At 48.2% G+C, this 27,131-nt stretch overlaps 2 long non-coding RNA genes across 5 annotated transcripts in view; both read right to left on the bottom strand.

Moving 5' to 3' along the window:
* Positions 1-7,564: 7,564 nt before the first annotated feature.
* LOC144613156 (uncharacterized) lies at positions 7,565-9,704 on the bottom strand. Its single transcript, XR_013550452.1, has 2 exons — positions 8,218-9,704; positions 7,565-8,007 (listed from the first exon to the last, which is right to left on the bottom strand). It is a non-coding gene; the product is annotated as an uncharacterized LOC144613156 (long non-coding RNA).
* Positions 9,705-9,763: 59 nt separating this feature from the next.
* The window catches only part of LOC132685442 (uncharacterized), an 84,847-nt gene continuing 67,479 nt past the window's right edge, over positions 9,764-27,131 (bottom strand). For 2 of the 4 annotated variants that reach the window (XR_009613104.3, XR_009613103.3), the window contains 3 exons: positions 26,547-26,765; positions 12,148-12,440; positions 9,764-10,378 (listed from right to left, as the gene is read on the bottom strand). This is a non-coding gene — a long non-coding RNA (uncharacterized LOC132685442). Of the gene's footprint in view, positions 10,379-12,147; positions 12,441-19,966; positions 23,727-26,546; positions 26,766-27,131 lie in introns of those variants that run through there. The other 2 variants (XR_013550454.2, XR_013550453.2) reach the window with 2 other exon arrangements.

Genomic DNA, 27,131 nt, shown 5'->3' with positions numbered 1-27,131 from the left:
TGGATTTACTGACCTCCTATTCTCTTCCGTATCTATAAGAGGGATATTGCCCCCAAGGTTATCTCCTTGTCCTTCCTCTCTTCTTACCCCATGATGTGTTTCTTGCCCATGCCTACAGGTAAGTCCTTTCATGAGGATACCTCCTAAGTTAATAATATTCACTCTCTCTAATCTTGGCAGCTTCATGTTTCTTGACTGCTTGGCACATATCTCTGGGTGGGTTGCCTTTAGGACCTCAAACTCATCACATTCAGCTTGGTCCTGCCTGCAAGATATGCCGGGAGCTCACCTTTGGAAGAAGGCAACCAGAGGGGGCCCTTCTGCAGCAACCATGGAGCGAGGGCTGGCCAGACCAGTTCGGGCAGGTGCCCTCCTCAGGAGAAGGAGGCAACCCGAGACCCAATCAAAGCCAACATAGAAAACTCCAGTCGGCTCCAGACCTGCGTTCATAGCCCAGGAAGCTCTGATGTCGCAGATCAACACGTGGTCCGCCCAGGTCCTAAACCAGACAGAATCATCTGGAATAAAGTGAAGGATGTCCAAAGCAAAGTCCAGGCCGGTGCGTAAAGGGGCAGACAGAAACTCCTCAGGGGGACCAGGACACTACAGAAAGCTAGAGCAGAAGAGCCACAGGCATTACATACATGGTGGGTGGCTTTAAAGAGACTAACGGTCAGTATTTACATAAGAACCCGGACTCTGGGAGGGCAGATCAATTCTGGACACCACTCACTAGGAAGGGGCAGCTTCAGGTGGACACCAACCCATTTTCGACTTTCATCGTTCCGGAGTCCAGAGAAGGCTCAGCTTGCCGGGAGCCGACACCACTTGGCAGCTGGGATTGGCAAGGTCTGGTGAAACTCCCCCTCCCGAAATAGGATGCGTGTTCAGAGACATCCCCACACCAGCCTGCCTCCAGATTTCCCTTTCTCTAATGAAGGCTTGGAATCATCTTTGACTCTCCAAAGTCATACCCCTTCCCTCCCTCGGTTGTCAAGGTGCAGCCGCTTGTTAATCTACGCACATCCCACTGCGTTCCAAAGAGGATTTGAAGTAGCTTGAAAGCAAGTTAAGTGAGGAAAAAGGGGAGGGAACATGAGGAAGAGGAAAATAAGATAAAGACAGGAATCTGACACAAAACACATGTGCCGCGATGCCACTCGCGGGAGATCTGGACACGTGGTTTGGAGATCTGAGCACCTAACACAACGAGGCGGCCGTGCTCCGTGTTACTAAACATCACGGCCCAGAGAGGAAACCAAGGAGTTGTTCAAGAGAAGCATGGCGATCCTTGGTACCGAGACCTAGGAAAGGAAGCACTCGTGAAGTTTCAGACCGAAAGCCCGCGACGACGTGGGAAAGAATGGGAAGGATCGTAAGGCTACGCCTCACGTCCCTCGGGGTAGGTGCATGGCATAAGACCAGAGCACTGCTCGGGAAGACGTGATTCGATTGTAGCTTCTTTCTTTAAGCTGACACTTGCGTCCACCTTCACTTTTCATGACTTTCTTCCTTAAGCCTCCCCCACCTGCTCCCCTGGGTCCATCCTGAACCAGCACCAATAACCCCTTAATCCACGCCATACCGCCTGTCTCCACTTCTTCACAAACATGGCCCCGTGAGGCATACCTCACCCCCTTCACAGGCCTGGTACTCCCCACCCCCCACGCCAGCCTCCCCTTCTGCTGCATGGATCACTCACTCCGCCCAAAATGCCCGCACTGTCTCACTTCGTGAGAAATGTGTAATGGTTGATTTCACGTGTCCGCTTGGCTGGGCCATGGTGCCCAGATAGTTGGCCAAACATTCTCTGGATGCTCCTGTTAAAGTATTCCTTTGGGTAAGATCTACATTCAAAGCCGTGGACTTTGACTAAAGCAGATTGCTCTACATCCTGTGGGTGGGCCTTATCTAATCAGCTGAAGGTCTTAAGAAAAAGGCTGAGGTCCCCACCCCCCCCGTCACTAAAGAGAGACCCAAACTGCAATTTTTTCTCGGCTCTCCAGCCTTGTTGGCCCTACCCTGCAGATCTCAGATTCGCCATCTCCTCCCGCCGCGTAAGTGAATTTCTTAAAATCAGTCTCTACCTCTCCCTCCACATACATACACACATCCTATCGGTGCTGTTTCTCTGAAGAACCCAGACTAACACATTCTCCTGGCTCCTTCTCTCTCCAGTACTCCCTTCTACCATTCTTGTTGGTTAAACTCTGATCCATGCATTTCTGGGGTGGGGGAGGCACCTCCCGATTCCTTGCGACACGTGTGTGACCAGCCCCCTTTCCCTTACCAGGATGTCTTGTGCCTCTCTCTGCGATGAGCTACAGTTACGCTCTGCCTGCCTAAAAATGATCAATTTCTGGCTCACGGCTTTGATGGTGCAGCAGCCCCATGAAGACAGAGGTTCTTGGCCCAGAGTTAGGCACCCGGTGAATATACAAAGGCACTCAGGGAATTTCCCCAGCAAGAGCCAGTTGCAAGTGTATCTTCCCAGAGCACACATCAACTATATCCCAAATCTACATTTTGTAAAGGAAATTTAGAGCAAGACAGGCGATGTTCATTTAGCGATTCAGCCGTAAAAATGAATAAAGGACACGGAAATTTCCGACGCATTTTTCGGTACCACTGGGTCATCGTACACGGGGGCAAACTAGGATTTCTTCTTTCGTGGATGAATAAAAACTCTATGTGGTGAGACAAAGAGAATCTGAGAGAACCAAAATTAATTGCTCCCCCCAGAAGCCCAGGCAAGGTCCCAGCGTGTGCAGGCACCTAGCGGCCTGCGACACTCCCCCATCCCCCCACCCCACCCCCGCAGACGGGCCATCAGGAGTCGCCTGGCCGCTCTGTCCGGCTGTGCAAACCGCACGCCGATCTTCCTGCTGGAAGAAGGGGAGCCAAGGCAACGAGCAGCCGTGCAAATCCCCGCCTGGCAGCCAAGTTTTCAGCCTCGCAGCTGCAAGTTCGGCTCAAAGGCTCCTTTCGGAGCGACAGCCTTGGCGCCTCGTGGAGAGTGTGGCCCGCCACGGAGGGCGTGAAATTAACAATGCGCACTTAGCATTTAGGTACCACTGGCAGGTCGGCCAAATCAGTAGGATTTGAGTTTCCGATTTCTTCCAGGGGTTGTTTCCCAGAGAGATTTCGCGTGGAGCTGCTGATAATGAAGCCAGGGCTCAAGGGAAGCGGCGAGGCACGAGTCAGCCTCCTGTCAGGGGCCGAGAACAAAAACCAGCCGGAGTCTGGTCCCAGAGACGCACAACGTGTGTGGCCATCAACGAGCAAGGGGGGGCGGGGGGCTGGCAGTTCCGGGCCCGCCGCCCCTGATCCAGCCCGCTTCTTAACTGAAGATGAAAAGTGTGGACCGTAGGATCTTCAAGTCCCCTTCAGGTCAAACATCCTACGTCGCGGGCACTTCCTTTCGGCCGAATGGAAGATTCGGGCAGAGTCCATCAGCTGTCGGGACTGTTTTTCATTCGTGCCTCACGCACCAACCTCAACCGCGAGGTCGCGGCTTCCTTCCTGGGCTCTGAGTGCCTGTGTTCCCGCAGGCGGGGCCCCCGAGAAGGGACACGCAGAATTCTAGCACATTCAGGCAGGTCTGGACCCTTTGATTTGCTGTCCGGCCGGCAACAAACAGAAGTGCACCAACGGCTTTCGGATGCTGGTCCTGCGCGTGGAGGGTGTTTATTCTTCATTCAGGTCACCGCTGCTCTGCCGCGTGCCTGGGTCCCTGCTGCCCAGGAAGGACAGGTAGCTGATACACACTGACAGCATTTAGGTTCTTTGCAGAGGAGACCATCCGCAGTGGCCGGTCTCCCCCCTCCCCGCCCCCAGCGCTCCGCACCAGCAGATCTGTGGTTTCCACGGCCTCCCCAATTCCAGGTGGAAACGTCGAGACGCCCATCGCTGGGAGGACAAGCCTCAGAAGCACGTAAAGTAGAAGATCTTTGGAAATGCCTCCTCCCCACCTTCCCCATCGGCGCAGAGAGGAATGACTGTCCCCTGCAAACCCCCACCTCGTCAGATCCGCAAGGATGAGACCACCAGGGCTCCCTCAGACCAAAAGCACCATGGTGTGCTAGGGCCGAGGGACTAAGCTCTTGGAGCCGAGACATAAATAGAATTGTGTTGAGAAGGACACCTGGGGAGGTTCCTCGAAAGAGAGACAGACCACGGAGCAGAACTCGTTTGCTCTGACTCCCTCTCCCTTCTCCCCAGAAGGTGCATGAGAGCGCCGGCGGTCCAGCAGCCCACCTGGGCCACGAGGTGACCTGAAGAATGGGCGCCCACAGTGGGAGGCGCGGCGCTGAAGGCGGGAGGTGCCTCGGCCCTGAGGTCGGTGCCCCACAGCGGCCGGGCCCCATCCGCCCCTGAACCTCCATGAGAGGAGAATCAACTTCCATTTGAGAAGATTCACAGTCCATTTGAGTCTTCCGTCAACTGTCACCAAACGCAGTCCTAACCGCTGAGCCACCCGATGCAATGGTCACACGCGGTGGGGGGGGGGGGGGGGACCCCAACCAAGCCACATCCTGCTCGGTGCTCCTCCACGGCCCCACCTTCCCCTCCTTCCCAGGCGGGCGGACCCTGAACTCCGTCAGCGCCTGGCTTTTGTCCTGTGTCTTTAGTTTTTACCGGGACGGGTGTGGGCCCCTTGTACAGGCAATAAGAAGGTGCTAGAATCGGAATCGGAACGGAGGTGTGAGCTGGGGCACGCAGGAAGGAGACGGTACACAATAGATGAAGCGGATAAATAAGGAACAGGGGCCCTTTGAAAAAAAATACGCCGCAAGTGACAGGAGGTAAGGATTGTTACCATGGTGACGCGGGGCTTGGGGCTGGGACCGCAGAAGCTCTGGCTGTGAGCATGTGTTGAAAACGAAATGCAAAGAGAGGAGGAGCCCGGCAGAGGCTCCCAACCAGCCGTGGAACCCCTGGCTCCCTCCTCTCCCACCTCTGCCTGCCCAAGACAGATTAAGACCCTCGAAGCCCAGCAGGGCGCAGGATACCCTGACCCTTGACCCTCCAGGCCCTTCAGTGAGTACAGGACTGACTTTTGTATGTTTGGAAAAGAGAGGGCCGGGCCAGACAGTTCCAGCCATGCTCTCCCTCCGTGAGCCTCTGGGGTTGGTCTCTTCTGGGTCCGCCACTTGGAATCAGGCTTCCCTCTCTGCCCTACTGCTGGGGAAAGGAATCTCACTCTCCCTGCCTCCCTCCTTATCTTTCCGTTTTACTTTTTGGCGCCAGAGTCCCCGATTATCAAAGGCTGTGTGTCAGGAGTGAAAACTCGGTGAGGACCGGCCTCGGACCCACAGGTATGAACCGAGGCCTCCTCAGGAACATTCCTCGGGCTCCGTCCCTGGGCATCCCGCTAGCTGCTCAGGTCTGCAGGGGAGAGGCCGCGGCCAGCCCTTCACGCAGTTTGCACCCGGCGGGTCCCTCTCACTCACCTACCCCCATTTCTACCCCCTCAGCCATATACCCTGGTGAGCCCCGGCTTAGGCCACCACCCACAGCCTCTGCTACGGGGTCACCTCATACCTTGCCACTACAGCTGTGCGGCAGGCTCCCCCTGGCTCTCAACATTCAGTTTCCTTCCACCCACAAATGAGCATGCTCCCTAGCTCTCCCTGCCCTGACACATGATCCTGTTTCTTTAAGGCCATGACCTCCGGATGTTGCCACAGGGCAGGCTGCCTCCTTCTGCTCTCCTTTGGCCTCTCTGGGATGGCTACCTTTTACCAAGATCTCCCCTGGCCATTTGTCTGGGAGGGAAGAGGCGGGACCCTCATACTGGATGGTGACTAGCCCTTTGCGTCAAACCAGAGGACTTCCACTCGGCCTTCTGTCTGCAGGGGAGTAGGGATTTACTCTCTGTCATAGCCGCCTCCTCCCCTACCCCAGGGACCTCAGCGGTGTGAATGGTACCCCTTCAGTTTCTCGGGAATTTCTTGTGGCTGAGGCTAGACCGTAGAATGGGTGCAATTTAGGAGGCCACGCAGACATCACAGCCTCTCAAAATCGCTCATAATTTTCTGGGAAGCAATATTGAATCACGATTTTAACGCCTATGAATTAAAGGGTCTGTCATTTAGGAATCCGTACCAGGATTGACCCACCACTAATTCTTTGACCGTCTTACAAACCAGAAACTTTTCTAAACAAATTCCTGTATGTTTACACGGCTAGATACCTTTTTTAAGACACCGAAATTCTACAGGTCTAAACAAGCTGGCTGGGCATATTGGTCGGAAATTCACTTGCTTCTAATGGAAACCTAATTAAAGGGCCTTCAAAACTCAAAAACGAGTGCCGATGGTACTCACATATCACAGAGTCTGAGCCTGGGCAGTCCAGGTTGGAGCACCTGCTCAACAAATCTTTGGAGACCAAGTGTCATCCTAACTTCCTCTTTCGCCATCCCCAGCATGTTGATAATTCATCCTTAAGCTTGTTGCCTCTTAGCACAACATGGCTGCAGCACCTCCAGACCTCACACCCATGTTTTTGGCCAGAAACATGAAGGAAGAACAAAAAAGGAAGGAGACGCCAGAATCAGGAAAATACATCTTTTTAGCAACTCTCAAAAAAAAAAATCTTTTTAACAAAACAAAACATTTTTATTTGGCTCATCAGAGCCTAAGTCTGGAAACCACCTGTGGAGAATCATCCCACGGGGATGGGGACTGATGGTTGACAATTCTAACACTGTCTCTGTGTCAGAAGAGCTGGCCATATTGATAGGGTTAAAAATAGTCACAGCTCAGAGTAATAGGAAGAAATAAAAAGGTGGCCCCCAGGGGGAGAGTACAGAGCTTCCTCGCATCTCTCTAGGTATAAGAAAATCCAGAAACCCATGGGAAGCGAGGGATCCGGGGCTGGGCCACTGGACAGAACTGTATTGAATGGCTGTTCCTAACAACAAGGAATTCTGAGAAAACAAGTATTTTTAGCTACTGCCCAGAATATAACTAGGATTTATGTAGTTTGAAAAGGGGGAGGGGGGGGATGGTGATGGGAGGGGGGGAGGGGCCATTAGAGGAATGGAATGAATATTGGGTAGGCAGCTAACATTGCCTACCAGGCATGGGATTAGGACATATTTTATCTTTCTGGGTCTCGGTTTCTTCAGTTACAAAATGAGTGTTGGGCTAGATATAAAAATACCAAAATTTTTCATCCAAGAGCTCCTAATAGTAGATGATACCCAACTCTTTACCCCATTCCCATTTCAGAGAGAAAGCCCACAAAAGAACCACAGAATTTCCCCGAGCGCTCATATTTAATACCGAGGGGCACCTGGGTGGCTCAGTTGGTTAAGCATCCGACTCTTGATTTCCGCTCAGGTCACAATCTCACGATGGGCGTAGCGCCTGCTTGGGATTCTCTCTCTCCCTCTCAATCTTCCCCTCCCCTGCTCACTGGCTCCCTCTCTCTCTCAAAAAAATAAAATAAAATAAAATAAAATAAAATAAAATAAAATAATAAATATTTAGAAAAGGGGGAAAACTCATGAGCTTTTCATTCTAGGTCACATGTTAGTATAAATATAATCATAAAATAGAAAAATAATGTTTTTAATCTACAAACAAAATGGGTAGATGTTTGTCCTGTGACCTTGCACACACCCCCTGCTCAGGGCATGTGTGCACAAGCTTGAGAAACTCTTAAATGCAATGCTAAGCATGACGGGAGTTTCCAGTTTCCACCATGGAAGGCTTGTAAGCCAGGCATTTGGAGATCAATGCGGAACGGGGGAGAGCGGTTGGCTGGTCCCGCTGAGGTCTGAACTCGAGCTTCCTTTTAAAAAAAAAAACAGGCCAGTTGGTCTCGATGGATGTGCACCAAAATACGGCAGCTGTCCTCCGGGTCCCAGAAGTTGGATCGCCGCCTCATAAACGCCCACCGCTTTGGCTGATGCTCTGTTGGTTGGAGACTTCTTGATGTGATGTCGCAAATAGCGATGGCCTTATTCACCGAAGGACCGATGGCCTTGTTCCCCAGCTGTGCGGGTAATACCCAAGAAACACCTGCTCAGGTGTCCTCAAGCCCACTGTCAGAGGAGCACTCCTGAAGGGGCGGCTTCTAGTTACTTGACCCACTCCCCTTAGTTCCTTCCTTCCCATCCACACACCCTGGAAGAATTGTTGCAGGGGGTCCTGGGGACAGGAGTGGGGGGTGAATGCGCCCCTCCCCGGGTGCATTCCGCCTTACCTGATGGAATCAAGTCAAAACGTAGTCATCTCTCCCCAAGGTGAAGCGTTGTTTAAATACCCATTTTAGGTACTCGTGATGATAAGAAACCACTGATTTTGAGAAGAGGAGTGTCCATGAATATTCTTCAAAACTGTGTTGCACAAGACCATGGGGGAAGGGAAGGAAGAACAACAACAACAAAAAAATTTAGAGAGGGAGGGAGCCAAACCATAAGAGACTCTTAGAAACTGGGAACAAACTGAGGGTTGATGGGGGGTCGGAAGGAGGGGAGGGTGGGTGATGGGTATTGAGGAGGGCACCTGTTGGGATGAGCACTGGGTGTTGTATGGAAACCAATTTGACGATAAATTTCATATTAAAAATAATAAATAAGTAAACTGTGTTGCACAGAACATCCGGGAGACGCCAAGAAGATACTGGGGTAGGGTCAGGGGAAGGTACCCTGGGGAGAGACCCAGAATTCTGTGGAACCCCTCAGGCAGGCTCTCCATGCATATCTTCATGCTAGAGACTCCGAGAAATTCTGTAGGAGGGAGACCTATTTAACTTCGGTGAGCCCAGAATTTCCTAAACTCAGAGAGATGAGCGTGGAACTCTTTTTCATCGCCCCCCCCGTTGACCACAGAAGGAATGTGTTTTTGTGAACCACGGCTTTAGGAGCTACCGCTTAGGCTGGCGGGACTTTTGTGGCCATTGATCCATTGTCACACATGCTGCGCAAGCTCCCACAAAGCCTTCTCTCCCGTCTGAGATTATGAAAGGAAAAGCCACGGGCTGTGTATTTTATCCTCGGCAGATGTTCTGCCGCATAGCGCCTTGCGTGAACTCTCTCTTATTTTCCCCCACCTGCAAAGCAAGGGGGCCAATACCCACCATACAAAAACATAGTGGAAGCAGTTACTTGTAAGGTGTTGTAAGAAGGAAATGCCAATCGTTTATCGAAGGGACGTGTGGCAAAGAAAGAACGAGAGAAAAGCTGGGGCAGACGTCAGTCTCATAGATACGCTCGGACTGTGGGTGACGTACATCCTGGGTTGCCCGGTTCCTAGCTACCTTCTCTGCAACAACAAAGTACATATGCGTGGGTTTTTAATGCCCTTTAAAAGTAACAAAAACCAAAAAGGGGCTGAGAGTAGCATCAGGTGCTGCTCCGGGTGTGTCAGGAAAGATTCCCCCCACCCCACAATCCGATCGCATGAGATTGGATGGAGGATGCCAATCTCAGAGGTGAGAGGTGCCTGGCAGTGGGGTGCCTCTCAATCTGGGGTGCCGGCAGCAGGAAGCCACCGGGAGGGAGAGGAAAGCAGATGGACGAGGCGCAGACCGAGGACAGGGTGATGCTGGTGAGGTCACTGCCCACGGGAAACCCTTCTCCTTTTTCCTGATTTGGAGGAGGGGTAGAAAAGAAGAAGTTCTAGTTCATGAAATTTAAGGCAGCCATTTATCTCGGAGCCCTTTCAACTCCTCTTTTTCTTTTTATTCTTTTTTTTTAATGTTTATTTATTTTTGAGAGAGAGAGAGTGGGGGGGGGGGCGGGGGGGAGGGGGCAGAGAGAGACAGAGACACAGAATCCGGGGCAGGCTCCAGGCTCTGAGCTGTCAGCACAGAGCCGGACGTGGGGCTTGAACTCGAGCCGTGAGATCGTGACCCTGAGCCAAACGAAATCAGGCACTTAACCGACTGAGCCACCCAGGCACCCCTCAAATCCTCTTAAAGCAAAAAGGTCAGGGATGAATGAGTAATAAACACAAGGGACAAAAGGAGCTAGCATGGAAGGGCACAGGACACCAGGTCAGAAGATTTGGGTTCCAACTCGAATCCTGGCAGCTAAATCCTGCCCTGCCTGGGATCCCCATGCTTCCCAAGGCCTCGATTTCCACATCTGTGCCATGAGGGTAATGCACATTTCCCAGAGGCTCGTGAAAAGCAGTTGCGATCCCAAGGGCACACATTTACTGTCTCCCCACAGGCTACAGTAAGTGGGGTGAGGGGTTTCCTGTCACCTCCTTACCTGCTCTTCATCACCCGATGGAGGTGAGGAAAAGCTGAAGTGAGGTTTAAAACACAGCAGCCCTCCCAGGAGTGGTTTACATCATTTCACATCACTCGTGGCAACTCCATCCTGCTGCTAAAGACCATAATCATCTCGATGTTTTTTCTGCTTTTAAACATAAATATTTTAGAATAGGGAACATTACAAGCAGCCAATTCTTTAAAACCTCCCACGTGAGGAAAGCAGCTAGTGAAAGAGATTTGATAACACATGAACTGTGCTAAAAACATTGAAACATAATGAAGCTACCAGCCGCTTCCTGATCTTTCCGACTATGCGGGCTTCTGATTTTACTACTTCCTTTCACGTCTGCTCAATGACAGGCTTAAAAAAAAAAAAAAAAACCTACATTTTCAAAGATAACTCAGGTTAGCATTTCGATGTATTTCCTTTTCATCAAGAACCAAAGGTAAGGGGTGGCTAGGTGGCTCAGTCAGTTAGATGTCCAACTTCAGCTCGGGTCATGATCTCACTGTCTGTGAGTTCGAGCCCCGCGTCGCACTCTGTGCTAACGGCTCAGAGCCTGGAGCCTTCTTGGGATTCTGTCTGTCTGTCTGTCTCTCTGTCTCTCTGTCTCTCTCTCTCTCTCTGCCCCTCTTCTTCTCTGTGTCTGTGTCTCAAAAATAAATAAACGTTTAAGCAAAAGAAGAACAAGAACCAAAAGAGATGCTACCACTGTCCCCATGGAACCAGGCTCCAGCCGGTTGTTCGTAGTCCCGGGAACAACCTTGCCCACCCAGGACCAGGAAGTCCAGGTAAATGGGTACACCCAGCAGGAGGTCTCCTTGACGATCTGCTCTTTCCAGTGAGTCCCAGTCCTGGTTGAAACCCTACCATCTGGCTTCTCCCTCCCCCTACCGATGACAATTTTATTCCTGCCACATTCTCCCCCCCTGTGGGCCATTTCTCCTCCCGGTCTGTCATGGTACCCCATCTGACCTGCTCCAAGTAAGGCACCCTGCTTTCCGTCACCCTCCTGCCTTCCGCACCAAGCCATCACATTGGTCCTTGGTGTCAACTTGTCCATCCAGACACCTGCCTGTCTAACTCAGCCTGGCACCTGCCCCATCAGGCACATCCTGACTCCACCGTGGACAAGGCCATCCCAGACCTTCAGGACACCTGTAGACTAACCAGGGAGCAGAACCTTCCTAGGACTGTCAGGAAGCAACATTAAGGGATGTAGAGCCTTTGGCTGAGAAGGAGGCTGCAAGGCAGAGAAGCAGTCCCGTGCATGACCAGAGCTAAAGAGTTAGCTGATGGGTTGAAGGTGATGTGGTCCCTTCCCCGAGAGAACCAGAGTCCCTTTCCTTGGTTCTCCCCAGGCTCTCTCTTCCCTCCCTCCCTTTCTTTGACCCATCGTAACTTTTTCCCTTCTAAAGGCTAAGCAATGGCAAAATTAGTTGGATTCACTGAAGCCCTCTCTAGATCTGAATGGAAGCTCTGGAGACACGCCCTTACGAAAAAGAAAAAAAAGTAAAAGAAAAGATAAAACAAAGGAAACTGGAGTTTTAAAAATGTATCCACTGAAGCCAGGAAGGGAGACTAGAATCAGATAAAAAGCCATTCTATGAGGCCATGGCTTTCAGTTACCATCAACGCACAGGCGATTCATGAGTCTTCCTCTCCAGCCTCCCCTCTCAGCTCACGCCCGTCCGCCGGCAGATGCTCGACACCTGCACAATCTCAAAATGACACGTGTCCAAGGTGACACTTTGCTCTCCCGCCACCAACTCAATCCTCCTCTGGGTATCCATCCTCAAGTCATCTTCCTGGACATGCCAGAAATCTGACAGTGGTTTTGGAGCCCTTCTTTCCTTCCCCTGGGGAGCGTGTTCTACCCGTAACCAAGTCCTGTTGAGTTTGCTGCCTACCTAGCTTCTGGAATGGCGTGCTTCTTGCCACTCACACGTATTCCACCCTGGTCCGAGTTGCAGTCATGTCTCGCATGGGCCGTTATAAAAGCTTCCTTCAGGGGCGCCTGGGTAGCTCAGTCCGTTGAGCGTCTGACTCTTGATTTCGGTTCGGGTTGTGTGATCCCTGAGTCATGGGACTGAGCCCCACAGCAAGCCCTGCGTCAGGCTCCATGCTGAGCATCGAGCTCCTTGAGACTCTCTCTCTCTCTCTGCCCCTCTATTCTGCTCATGCTCTTGCTCTCTCTCTCTCTCTAAAATAAAAAAAAAAATTAAGCCTCCTTCACTTGCCTTTCTGCACCCAGTAGGTTTCCCTCCATTCCATAGTAGATAACACAGCCATAGCCATCTTTTCTAGAACATAAAATTGTATAATCACATTTTATACACACACACACACACACACACACACACACACACACTTAAGAGCCTCCTTTTTTATTGAGGCATAATTAACATATGACATCATATTAGTTTCAGACATAATGATTCAGTATCTGTGTGATCACTGTGGCAAATCTAGTTAATATCCATCACCATACACAGTTACAAAAAAATGTTTTTTCTTGTGGTAAGAACTTAAAAAATCTACTCTCTTAGCAGCTTCCAAATGCTCAATAGAGCATGATGAACTGTAGCCACCATGCCACATATCGCATCCCCAGACTTATTTATTTTCCAGCTGGAAGTTTGTACCTTTTGATTCCCTTCACCCATTTCACAACGCCCCGCCCCTGCCTCTGGCAACCACCAATCTATTCTCTGTTATCTATGAACCTGTTGGTTTTTTTTTTTTAATACCACATATGAATGAGATCATATGGTTTTTGTCTTTGTCTGACTTATTTAGCAAAATGCCCTCAAGTTTCATCCATGTTGTCTCAAAGGGCAAGCTTTCATTTCAAGAGCATTTTTCTCTTTGTTCTAATAAAAATTCCTTCCTATTATTCATACGATAAAGACCAAAATCCCGAATGGGGCTGTGTGGACTCCTTGAGGACAGAGATTGTGTCCTTTCTTTTTCTGCCCTTCCTTATATTCCTAGTACTTGGCACAGGCTGCCACAGTGAAATATTAATGGCAGATATTTCCAAAGGGGGTCGTGTGGCCTTGGGAAGATGTCTGTAGCCCTCTACCGTGGGGCTCAGTTACTCCTTCTATAAAATGGGCATGGTAACAGTGCTTCCCAGGAGACTGTAATTATAAAAGCTGCACAGCTCTGTTGTCAATGTTTTCTTGCACAAAAGTGCATGCAATGCACCCGAACCCTTTAAATATACTGTTTTTGATTTCTGCATGAAGTGTTTCAACTATATGTATTTTAGCCTTATCGATATTTCGAAGTACCAACTGTGCACCCAGAATTGTCCAACGTGTAATGGTTATGATTTGTGTCCAGGAAACTTGCAATCGTGTACAACTGATATTAATCCCAATGGAATCAGATAACAATATTTAGGTCTTCTGAGGTACATACATTCATTTATTATTATCTACCTCTCTTTTTAAAGTCCCAACCTAGGTAAGAAGTCTCTATTATCGCCACTCTACAGATAGAGAACTGGGAGCAAACAGATGTGGCATGACGTGCCCAAGGGCAGAGAGTCAGACACAGAAGAGGGAATGATACTCATGATAATTTGCATCTGTGAAGCGCTCTTCCTCCTGAAAAATCCAAAGCTCTTAGCAACGCACAATGGAATCCATCATTACAAAAATGCTATGAGGTTAAACAACAAGTATTGATAGCCCTAAGAGAGAAAAGTTTTAAGATGTAGTTGTGTAGCTAACTTCATAACCATGCAGTTAGATTGGATCAAAAAATCGTATTTTGCATCGCACTCGAACAGGGATTATTAGGAACTCAGAGAGAGTTCCAAGGCAGAGTGAATTGCTGAGTCAGGGTTCTCCCAGCTACGTCTCTTGCTTTCTGTTCCCTGAGGTTAAACTAGAACAAAAGACACAGGATAAGCATTAAAGGGAATGCATGTGAATTTGGAGTCAAACATGACTCTTTCTACTTAGCACTGCGATCTTAGGCAAGTAACTTAACCTTGAATAACCCTCTTTTCTCATTAGAAGGATAGGTGTAATAACTCCACTACATATGGAAATTAAATATTAAAAAGAAAGAAGGCATCCGGCGTGGTGTCTGGACCAAAGTGTTGTTTAATAGTGGCTGACATTGACACTTGTATCTATCAGTGATAATAAATGGTTTCTTCCATTTTTAAAACATCGTAAGCAAATGGCCAAGTTACCTAGGCAAGAAATTCTGAAGACTAAACATGTGCATGGAATTCGGGTAAAAGTGAAGATGGGGGTCAGTTGAGACTGATTAGCAAGCTCCCTCCTTCTACGAGGTCCCAAATTTTCACGGGAGGGCCCACTCCAGTTCCAATGGCAGATCTGGGGCCAAAGCTGAAGGGGGCTTTCTCCAGGCTGGACCTCAAAGATAGGGAGCAAACATGGAGAAAGATGGCAGAATCTTTCACGTCAATCCAAAGAATACGTCAAAGAACAAAGCAAGAACAAGTTCTAAACCTTGGGGATCTGCAGGAGATGTCCCTGGGGGAATATTCCTAGGGAGTAATGATTAAAGAAGTAAGAAGCTGAATAAAAATGCTTTTCTGAGAACACTAAAGCCAAACCTTCCCTGGAAGACAACCAGGAAACTTCCACACCACCCAAGATGTAGCACATTGTCTGAATCTCCATCTGTTAGGGAAACTCCTATTAGGCAAACAGAATGCCTCCTTTAAAACACTAAAATCTTTGGTGAGCAGAAGTGGGCACTCTACAGTTTACTGCTTACTGCCAAATAGTTCAATCCCATGCATTTGTCTTAATATCTTGCTGAGAATGGAAGTTTCAGGGAATCAAGTCCAGGAGAGAGAATCACTTTGGAGGTGATGGCACCATTTGGCGGGAGTCCATGGAACCGATACACCATGAACATCAAGGAGGGAGTCAGTGAAAGCCCAGGAGGCTGCATCACGGACCAGAAACTTCCTCGGAGTATGAAGGACTTTTTCATATAATTTAAGCTGGAAATTGTTTTCTTCTAAAGCAAATAAAGAAGAAATAAGAAAAAGAAATAAAAAGCATCCAAATTAGAAGGGACAAAGTAAAATGATCTCTTTCTCTCTGCAGATGACACAATCTCATATGCAGAAAACCCTAAAGATTACACACACACACACACACACACACACACACAATTATTAGAATAAATGAATTCAGCAAAGTTGCAGGATACAAAATCAACACACAAAAATCAGTGGCATTCTTACATATTAACAATGAACCATTAAAAAGGGAAATTCAAAAAACAATTCCATTTCCTGTAGTATCAAAAAAATAAAATAACATAAAATGCCTAGGAATCAACTTAGCCAAGGAGAGTTGTCCACTGAAAACCACAAAATGTCTCTGAAAGAAATTAAAGAAGATACAAACTAGTAGAAAGATATCCAGTGTTCATGGATTGGAAAGCTTAATATTGTTAATATGACAGTACTAATCGAAGTGATCTACCAGTGCAGTGCAATCACCATCAATATTCCAATGACAATTTCTGCAGAAATAGATAAATCCATGCTACGATGCATATGAAAACTCAAGGGACAAAACAGTCTTTAAAAAGAAGAAGGAGGGGGGGCGCCTGGGTGGCGCAGTCGGTTAAGCGTCCGACTTCAGCCAGGTCACGATCTCGCGGTCTGTGAGTTCGAGCCCCGCGTCGGGCTCTGGGCTGATGGCTCGGAGCCTGGAGCCTGTTTCCGATTCTGTGTCTCCCTCTCTCTCTGCCCCTCCCCCGTGCATGCTCTGTCTCTCTCTGTCCCAAAAATAAATAAAAAACGTTGAAAAAAAAAAATTTAAAAAAAAAAAAAAAAAAAAAAGAAGAAGGAGGGCACCTGTGTGGCTCAGTCAGTTAAGCATCTGACCCTTGATTTCAACTCAGTTATGACCTCATGGTTCATGAGTTTGAGCCTTGAGTCAAGCTCTGAGCTGACTATGCAAAGCCTGCTTGGGATTCTCTCTCTCCCCCCCTCTCTCTCTGCTCCCCTCCACTTGTGCGTGCACGCATGCACATGCACGCTCTCTCTCTCTCTCTCCATCTCAAGTAAATAAACTTCAAAAAACTTTTCTAAAAGAAGAAGAAAATTGGAGGGCTCACGCTTTAAAACTTATTACAAAGCGATGGTAATCAAAATAGTATGGTTCTGGCATAAAGACAGACTTACAGACCAATGGAATGGAATAGAGAGCCCAGAAATAAAATCTCGCATATGGGGTCAAATGATTTTCTTTTTTTTTTTTTAATGTTTGTTTATTTTCAGAGAGAGAGAGAGAGAGAGAGAGAGCACATGAGTGTGAGTGGGTTAAGGGCAGAGAGAAAGAATCCCAAGCAGGCCCCTTGCTGTCAGCACAGAGCCCAACTTGGGGCTCGATCTAATGAACGATGAGATCATAACCAGAGCTGAAATCAAAAGTCAGACACCCAACTGACTGAGCCATCCAGATGCCCTGATGGTCAAATCATTCTCAACAAGAATGCCAAGACCATTCCATGAAGAATGGGCAGTCTACAACAAATGGGGCTGGGAAAACTGGATATCCACCGGCAAATGAATGAAGCTGAATCCAGACCTTACAGTGTACTCAAAAATTGACCAAAAATGTACCATAAATGTAAATATAAGAGCTATAAACCATAGAACTCTGAGAAAAGACAGGGGGAAAGCTCGTGACATTGTATTTGGCAATGATTTCTTGGCTATGATACCAAAAGCACAGGCAACAAAAGAAAAACCTTAATTGGACCCCATCAAATTTTAAAACTTCTGTGCATTGAAGGATAGAGTCAATAAAATGGAATGCCTACCCTCTCAATGGAGAAAATATTTGCAAATAATATATCTGATAAAGGGTTAGTATTCAGAATATACAAAGAACTCCTGCAACTTAACAACAAAACCAAATAACCTGATTAAAAATGGGCAAAGGATTTCTCCAAAGAAGATAAACAAATGGTCAAGAAGCACATGAAAAGATACTCAACTTCACCAATCTCTAGCGAAATGCAAATTGAAGCTGCAGTATTTTTATAAAGGAAAAAGAAGGAAGGAAGGAAGGAAGGAAGGAAGAAATAACCAGTGTTGACGAGGATATGGAAAAATTAGAGCCCTTATGCACTGCTGGTAAGAACGTAAAATGATGCAGCCACTGTGGAAAACAGTTTGGTGGTTCCTCAAGAAGTTAAACCTAGAATTACTCTATGATCCAGAAATTCCACTTCTGGGTATATAACCAAAAGACATGAAAGCAATAATTTGAACAGCTATTTCTACCCACATATCCATAACAGCCTTATTCATAATAGCCAAAGTGTGGAACAACCCCAGTGGCCCTCAGTGCATGCATGGGTAAACAACATGTGGTATAGGCACACAATGGAATACCATTCAGTCTTAAATAGACTCTGAAATGTTGACACTTGCTACAACACGGATGAATCTTGAAGACATTATGCTAAGTGAAATAAGCCAGTCACAAAAGGACAAATACAATTTGAGTCCACTTATATGAGGTACCTACAGGAGTCAAATTCATAGAAACAATAAAAATCGAATAACGGATGTTAGGAGCTAGAGGAACAGGGAAATAGGGGGACAGTTGTTTAATGGGTACAGAGTTTCAGTTTGAGATGATAAAAATAGTTCTTGAAGTAAATAGTGGTCATAGTCACACAACATTGTCCGTGCACTTAATGCCAATAAGTTATGCACTTGAAATGGTAAATTTTATGTTATGTGTATTTTATCAGAATAAAAAAAAATTTAAGGAAACACTTAGGTGTAAATCTAACTAAACAGGTACAATACTTGTATACTGAAACAACACAATGCTGATGAAAGAAAATTTTAAAACGTATAAATATGTAGAGAAATATACTATGTTCATGGATTAGAAGAATCAACACAATAAAGATGTCAATTATCCCCAACCTGATACATAGATTTATCATAATGCCTATCAAAATCCCTTCAAGAGTTTTTATAAGTATAGATAAGGTTACTCTAAACTTCATAGAGAAAAGCAAACAAATTTGAAGAACCAACACAATGTTGAAAAAAAAGAATAAAGTTGGAGGAATCAGTCTACCCAATGTCAAGACTTCTAGCTACAGTCATCAAGATTCTGTGGTATTGGCAGAAGCACAGACTTATAGATCAATGGACCAAAACAGAGAATTCAGAAATAAACCTATACAAATATGCCCAGCTGGTTTTTGACAAAGGTGCAAAAAGCAATTCAGTGAGGAAGGATAGCTTTTTCAACGAATGGCGCTGGAACATTTGGACATATAAGCATTTGAACCACCAGCAAAAAACAAAACAAAACAAAACAAAACCAACTCAAAATGGATCACAGATTTAAATGCAAAACACAAAACTATAGGAGAAAACCAGCAGGATCCAGGGCTGTGAGCAAAGATTTCTTAGACTCAACTCTAAAAGCATGATCCATAAACAGAAAAAATTATACCTTTTTAAAAACTTTTCACAGAATTATAAACTTTTGCTCTGTGAAAGACCTTGTTAAGAAGGTGAAAAGACAAACTTCAGCCTGAGAGAAAATACTTGCAAACCATACATCTGACCAAAAAACCTAGCATCTAGAATATATAAAGAACTCAGCAGTAAAAAATAAATCACTTTAAGAATGGTCAAAAAATATGAAAACACATTTCACCAAAGAGGATACATGGGTGGCAAATGAACACAAGAAAAGCTGTTCGACATCACTAGCAATCAGGGGAGTGCAAATTAAAACCACAATGTGACTCCACATCCATCAGAATGACTAAAAAAAAAAAAAAAGAAAGAAAGAAAAAGAAAAAAATTGGTACAACTGGGTGGCTCAGTCAGTTAAGTATCTGACTTTGGCTCAGGTCATGATTTCACAGTTTGTGAGTTTGAGCCCCGCATTGGGCTGTCTGCTGTCAGCACAGAGCCTGCTTTGGATCTTCTGTCCCCCCACCCCACCCTGCCCTACCCTGCATGTTCTCTCTCTCTCTCTCTCTCTCTTTCAAAATAAATAAATAAACTTTTAAAAAGTCTATGTATATACTACGTTTTTTCCTACACATTCATCTTATAATAGAGTTTAATTAAAAATTAGGCACCGTAAGAGGGGCGCCTGGGTGGGCCCGTCAGTTAAGCGCCCAACTTCGGGCTGCGGTCGCGATCTCGCAGTTCGTGGGTTCGAGCCCCGAGTCTGGCTCTGTGCTGACTGCTCAGAGCCTGGAGTCTGCTTCGGATTCTGTGTGTGTCTCTCTCTGCTCCTCGCCCACTCACACTCTCTCTCTTTCTCTCTCAAAAATAAATAAACATAAACAAAATTAGGCACCATGAGAGATTAACAACAGTAGTTAATAAAATAAAATAATTATAATAAACTAATAAAAGTTATGTGAATGTGGTCTCTCGGGGCGCCTGGGTGGCTCAGTCGGTTGAGCGTCCGACTTCGGCTCAGGTCACGATCTCACAGTCCGTGAGTTCGAGCCCCGCATCGGGCTCTGGGCTGATGGCTCAGAGCCTGGAGCCTGCTTCCGATTCTGTGTCTCCCTCTCTCTCTGCCCCTCCCCTGTTCATGCTCTGTCTCTCTCTGTCTCAAAAATAAATAAACGTTAAAAATAATAATAATAATAATAATAAAAAACAATTTGACAATAAATTTCATATATTAAAAAAAAAAAAAAAGAATGTGGTCTCTCTCTCTCTCAAAATATCTTCTTGTACCGCACTCACCCTTCTTGTGAGGATGTGAGATGAGAAAATGCCTGCGTGACAAGATGAAGCGACGTGAGTGACGGAGGCACCGCAGCATTAGGGCTACTGTCGACCTGACGATATGTCAAAGAGGGGATCATCTTCTTCCAGTCGGCAGTTGGCGGTGGGTAATTGAAACCACAGGAAGTGAAACAGCAGATAAGGCGGGGGCGGGGTGGGGGGCGGGTAGTGTCTTACTCAAACTTGTCTTGAATCAAAAAGAAAAGAGACCTGGAAAAATTCTTTGGCCTGATACTTGTCATATCATCCTGAGTTCCTAGCTCCCTGCTTCATGCGACAACCAATAAATCAATTAGGGCCGGGCCAACAGAAGGGAGTCCTCTCTGATCAGCATTCTCAAAGACAGTCGGCACCCAAACACAGCAAATCCTTTCTGCCAAACAACCATCCTCCACCACGTGCGATCAGACGCTTGGAAAGCACTTTTTGATGAAGTCAGCGAGCAGAAAAAATGTGCGGGAGGGGATTTTACTACACGTCTGCACGCAAGCAGAGCGGCGGTGCGCTGAATCGGATCCAGGACAATAGGATACGGGTGTCGTCGCGGTCCTATACAAAGAACAACAATCATGGGGACTATTCGCCCTCCTGAAGGACGCCGGCCCTGCCGGTCACCTTGGCCGGCAGAGCAGCTGCTCCGGTAGCCAGGGCACCTGTCACTCCGTCGGCCGTTGCTGAGAAGTCCGAGTGGGCACCCTCCTAATGGCAACAATTCTTTAGGCTGGCCTTCGACCCAGGACTTGATGAAAAAGAGAAATCGGTTGCCTCTGCCCCCATGTCTCAGGAATCTGGATTAAGAAACGCTGAGGAAAAGAAGCGATTAGCGGAGGAAGACAACCCAAAAAGTTCATGTTGGCAAAAGATGTGGGGCAGACCCAGGAGGCCACGGGAAAGCCAAAGTTGCCAGCACCTGGAACTCTGGAGCAGAGAGAAGAAAGTGAAGCAGACGGGCAGAGGGAGGTTGGAGGTGCCAGGAGAAGAGCCTGGAACCCTGAAGGAAACGGGGGGGCATAGGCAGGCCCTGGCACAGCCCACGGCAGCCTACCAGCTAACCCCTGCCTAGCCTTGTGCCCTCCTTTGGCCTCTAGCAGCTTATCATCACATTTTCTGGAACAAAGCTCTCTCCCTAAGAGGAATTCTGGTGCCAGCTGTTAATGTGCCTCTTTCTTACCCCCCTACAAATTAAAGCACCGCCTACCCTCTGCCTCTAAGTCCACCAAAGGGATTAAAGGTCTGCTGCTCTGACTACAAAAAAAAAACAAAAAAAAAAAACCTACCAAATCAATAACCAGGGTCAATTCAGCACGATCCCAGTTCCCACTGGCCCATCTGACAGAGTGACGGCCTCTGTAATACACAGAAGGTCTCAGTCAGCTGTGGTCACATACTGAGAACTTCCGTGTCAGCCAAGCATTAGGACTTTGCTTGTGTCAGATCTGTGCCCCCAGTGGGCCCCGTTAACTATGACACCACCTGCACACCAGCGAGGACAAAACACGCCTGCTGTCAGCTCTGTCCAGGTCACAACCTGCCCGGGCCTCAGTGTTCTCGTCAGCAAAACAAGGCACTTGGACTAGAACAGCGGGTCCAGAGGAGACACCAGAGAGCCCAGGCAGGGAGCGGGGAAGCCTGCACAGCAGACGAGAGGGAGTGGGGCTGAGTATCAGGCCCACCCGCACCCCCGCTTCTACCAGAGGCAGCTCGACTCTCACCCCTTCTTCACACTGGGCTCCCTGCTCAGAATGCAGCGAACGAAATGTTTCCACTGCTGGAAGTGCTTGAAAACCACTTGTCTCGCTGTTCTCTAAATTCCCATCAGCAGCTTCTACTCGGCTACAGGATCGCACTTGTCATTCCAGGAGCGAATGTTTCCGCTACACTTAACAGACCCATATGACTCCAAGGCAGAATGTATATCCAGGAGGATCTGATCCAGGAGGCGGAGAGCTGCTGAAAGGGATTTCAGGGCTAAGGCGAAGCACAGCCAGGTCCACGGCAGCCTGTAGCCCACACGGTCCTTCTGCTAAGAGCGGGCCCCAGCGTGTAACGGGGGGAAAGGAGTGCTAACCCTACCCGAACTCCCTCATTATCTCTCAATAGTTACTTCCTCTTCTGCCATAACAGAATCCCATATCGTGTCAGCAGGTACCACCCAGGATAAAAGACGACAGGGGCCCCTGGGTGGCTCAGTCGGTTAAGCATCCGATGTCGGCTCAGGTCGTGGTCTCTCTATTCACAGGTTCGAGTCCCGTGTCGGGCTCTGGGACAGCTCAGAGCCTGAAGCCTGCTTTGGATTCTGTGTCTCCCTCTCTCGCTCTGCCCCTCTCCCCCTTCTCTGTCTCTCTCAAAACTAAAAAAAAAAAAAAAAAAGACATTTCCCAGCCCCCTTGCAGCCACTTGTGGATGAGTGACCAAATTCCAGATGGTGACATATCAGCAGGAGTATTGTCCGGGACTTCTGGGAGGCTTTTTCAACAAGGGGGCAGCGTTTCATGCTCAGCAGCCACCTTAAGTCATGGAGACGGAGGCTAAGAAGACAAAACAACAGGTTAGTGGGAGCCTCGGTCCCTGATGACCTTGGAGGCACCATATCAGCCTGGGCTATGCTTCTAGAGTCGCTATGGGCGAGAGACATGAGCTTTCATCTTCTTTCAGCCACTGTTATTTTGAGTTTGAGGTCACAGTCAGTTTGACCCAATCTGGCAAATAATTAATGCCCCAAAGTTGCAGTCAGTAGGGACGAGAGAGCCTAAAATGTCACAATTTTTGGAGGAGGTCAGATGGCAGGCGAGAACAACACAGAGGGAAGCTGAAAACTGGGTGAGCCTTGTTACGCAGGGACAAAACATTTGGTAAAACTGTCACCCGTGGTTCCTTGGGTCAAAGACCACAAGCTGAGATCTGTGCAGAGAAGGATCGATGGAGAGAATTCAGTTGGCAGGTGGTGGCCATTATGGCTTCGTAATGGGCCAACCTGCCCAGGCCCAACTGTTCCCAGAATGCCTGGCCAAAGGCGTCCATTAGGGTGGGTCTGAAACTGTTCCACTTTCCTCTGGATTCCCCTCCAGAGGTAGACCTCCAGCTTCCCGGTGATGCGACCCACGCCAGGCCCTTACTTAGAAGTACCCTGCTCTGGATGCTCAGCTGCTACCATCTTGGAATTCGGAATTTTTGAACAAGAACCCTTGCATTTGCACTTTGCACTGTGTCTGGAAGATTATACAGGCGTTCCTGCTCCGTGATTCTGCACCTCTGGCTAGACCCCGATGCAGTCTTCTATGCTTCCCTTTTAACAGAGTCCTGGGAGAGCGAGCAAGCTCACACAGAGTGATCCAGCCCCAGGCAGGGTAGAGAAGATAGCAAAGCCGAGGGAGGAACTATCTGCCTGCAGTCCCTGCTCTCGGACCCCCAAGGAAGCACGGAAGACAGCCGTTCCGAGGAAATGAGATGGTGATCTCCACACGGGGGTGGTGATCTGCCGGCAAAACCATTAGCCTCACAGCCGAGTGCTCTGTTTCAGATGGCCTCCAACCTGAGACATCAGGTTGGAGGAGAGAGCAAACAGTAAAGGACAAGAGTCGCTGGGCTGGAACCCCACAGGTAGGAGGGAAACTTACCTCTGAAAATCCCCTGCAGTTCACCTTTCCCTACTGATGCTTGCTCAGTTGGGGAACCCCTCTTCTTCTGAAAAAGGAGAAATTGAGCTTTTCTGGAGACCTGTCTTTACCCTGTCGGATCTACAGCTCTTTCTTTTTTCCACGTTCTCCTTCTTTCAGACAGGCAGCCTTCCGGGGGTATCGGACATCCTGAGGTTGCGTTGATCACAGGGCCAGATAATCCGTGGACGGGAGGAAACCACGAGGAAGCAGGAAAGGACTTTCCAGTTCTCAAGGCCGAGCATTTCTGGAACCGGCTACAGTGAGTGACAACCACAGTAGGTGACGTTGCACCCTGGTGACCAGAACCAGGTCAACAATTTAGCCAAGAAGTGATAATGGCAAGGCCGGTATCAGATGGGGGAGTGGACATGGGTGGGCTTTTGACCCTGAGACTCTGACCTTGGGACTTCCGCATAGCAGGTGGGGACGGGGGCGGGTGCAGATCCTCCCAGAGCCAATCTGGAAAGCACAACCGACAGAAGCCAGATGGTTAACGACGCTTTCTTTTGGGAAAGCACAGAGAGTGTTGACCTTCCATAGGTCACCAGGTAACTGCCCATGTTCAAGGTAGATCTTTTCTGTTTGCCAGCCCAGGGCAAAGCCTGGAAGGCAGAGAGCTCCCATCGATCCTGCTCTTCCTGAAACTCTTGGCACTTCCCCTTTCCAACCTCTAGAGTCAGTGCTACTAATCACCCTCACTGTGATGATTAAATCTGTGTGTGTGTGTGTGTGTGTGTGTGTGTGTGTGAGAGAGAGAGACAGAGACAGAGACAGAGACAGAGACAGAAAGAAACATCCACCCAATCTCTCAACTGACCCTGAATCACTAAATGATTTAGAATCTACAAGGAACTATCTCATTCTTTTCTGAATTCTCACTACTAAGAGCAGGACTTGGCATCATACTACTGCTCAGTGGACGTTGAGCCTCGGGTGACTATCATATCTACAGTATCTCCTCCTCCTCCTCCCTTGAAGATTGGGGTGGGGGTTGGCAGGGTCCTGGCAGCTTACTGGCTCCGCCCCACCTTGTCAGGAGTGACGGCCTGGGGACCCCCTTCTCTTCCCGCTAACTGGGTATAGCCGTGGTTCTTTATCAGCACCGGCCAGGCGGTCCTGGGCCGGGCTCCCACGCTCCAGAAAAATGCAGCATCATAAGCACACCGTTTGTAATTCAGACATCACAGTTGTGCCTACATTTCAATTGCTGTGTTATAACCAACTTGTATCCTCTTGTTATGATTTATTTTTTTTTTAATTTTTTTTTAACGTTTATTTATTTTTGAGATAGAGAGACAGAGCATGAATAGGGGAGGAGCAGAGATTGAGGGAGACACAGAATCGGAAGCAGGCTCCAGGCTCTGAGCCATCAGCCCAGAGCCCGACGCGGGGCTCGAACTCACGGACCGCGAGATCACGAGATCGTGACCTGAGCTGAAGTTGGACGCTCAACCGACTGAGCCACCCAGGCGCCCCTGCTCTTGTTATGATTTAAAGCCTACCAACTTCAACCAATTAAAAAAGCAATCCGGTGGGCTGAGGGGGAAAGTCTTGCTACGTGTTTCGCAGTGGTGCGGTGGGCCCCAAATCTGTGTTTTCTCGGTGATGCTCATGGACACCCCAAAGGTCTGTGCAGTCCTGGAGTCCCGAGAAGTGGTTACCAGACATTTTAGGTCACTGATAGGTAGTCACGTGCGAGGGGAACGAAGGTCTTTTCCTTTGCCACCAGGCCCTTCCTCAGGTACTCTGTATGTGCTGAGCATAAGTGCACGCCCAGCATCTTGCAGAACGGGTGGTCCTAAAACGTGGGCCTGTCTCTCCAGGGACTTCTAGCTGAGCTCAAGAGAAAAGACAAACCCAGATGCGACGATAGAATTAAGGACCGGGTTGCATGGTAATGACAATAAATGCAGTAAACACTGCAATGTTCAAAACAGCGCTTCGCAGGGAGAGGTGAGAGGAAAGCGTTTGCTCACATCACACCGTGTTTAGTGGCAGATGTAGCACTGAAACTCACGTCCCTTTGGCACGTGGGCCGTACAAGTTCAATACGGTCGAGTCACCCTATTGGACACCTGAAACTAATCTAACGCCGTCCGTTAACCAGCTGGGGTTGAAATAAAAACTTAAACCAACAAACCATCAAATGAAAGATCACAGAGCCCGGGTTCAAGTCCGGGTCTTCCAGCTCTAAGATCTCCGTCCGTTCCACCACACCGTATTTCACAGATGCATTAGAAATTTAAAGAGCTATGGGGCGCCTGGGTGGCTCAGTCGGTTGAGCGTCCGACTTCAGCTCAGGTCACGATCTCACGGTCCGTGAGTTCGAGCCCCACGTCAGGCTCTGGGCTGATGGCTCAGAGCCTGGAGCCTGCTTCCGATTCTGTCTCCCTCTCTCTCTGCCCCTCCCCCGTTCATGCTCTGTCTCTCTCTGTCTCAAAAATAAATAAACGTTAAAAAAAATAAAAAAAATAAAAAAAAAGAAATTTAAAGAGCTGCTCTTCATTCCATTTGGGAGAGGGAAAAAGAGAGTTTCAGCCTCCTTCGATAGGACAGTTACATTCACGGAGTCCACATTTATGGACCCAAAGAGGGAGAGGGTGCCTGGGTGGCTCAGCTGGCTCAGCGTCCAACTCCTGATTTCAGCCCAGGTGACAATCTCACGGTTTGTGAGTTCAGGCCCCGCATTGGGCTCTCTGCTGTCAGCACACAGCCCACTTTGAATCCTCTGTCTCCCTCTCTCTCTCTCTGTCTCGTTGCCCCTGGCCCACTCATGCTCTCTCGCTTTCAAAACAAACATTTAAGAAAACATAACATTTTTGTTATGCTACGTCATGTCCCTCACCTCCACCCTCGGGGATGTCCTGAGAAAACAGGAAAACAGCCCCTTCTCTGCAATTTTCTTCTCCCCCAAGGAAACTTCCAGGGGTTGGGTGGAGCAGTCCAGGTTCCGTCTCGTGCGTTCCATTCAGCCAACGACCACACTTCTGTTCTCTCCCTCGGTGCTGCTGGCCGTGCTGTTCCTCAGTGTGCCAAAGAGTGTTTAGATGACCAGCGGCAAGCCCTGTAAGCCCAGCAGTGAAATGGAAAGTATGACGTTGGAAGATTCGTTTGGATCTGCCTGAAAATGGTGTGACTTGTTTCCAAAATCTATGGTTGAGGGCGTCCCATTGTTAACCTAAATCTTTCACCTTGTGACCGCTAAAACTTTTCCTTGCAGTCAGAGTTTAAATGGGGACTCTAGTCAAAACTGTTCTTGTGGTTCAGTCTTTCAGCTGATTAACTTTTTCAAAAGCGTGTGTCCAAGGGGCAATTCAAGATGTTGTGTTGGCATTAGCTCAGTGTCGGAGGCTGTCTGCTGGTCCCTTATGTGTGCAATAAAAACTTTTACACTGCATGTTCAGAAGGGGAAAAAATAAATTACCCATAA

Source organism: Panthera onca, chromosome D2 (genome assembly GCF_046562875.1).
Source record: "Panthera onca isolate mPanOnc1 chromosome D2, mPanOnc1 haplotype 2, whole genome shotgun sequence".
Lineage (NCBI taxonomy): Eukaryota > Metazoa > Chordata > Mammalia > Carnivora > Felidae > Panthera > Panthera onca.
The sequence above is the reverse complement of the archived record's forward strand: the minus strand, read 5'-3'. Positions and strand labels throughout refer to the sequence as shown.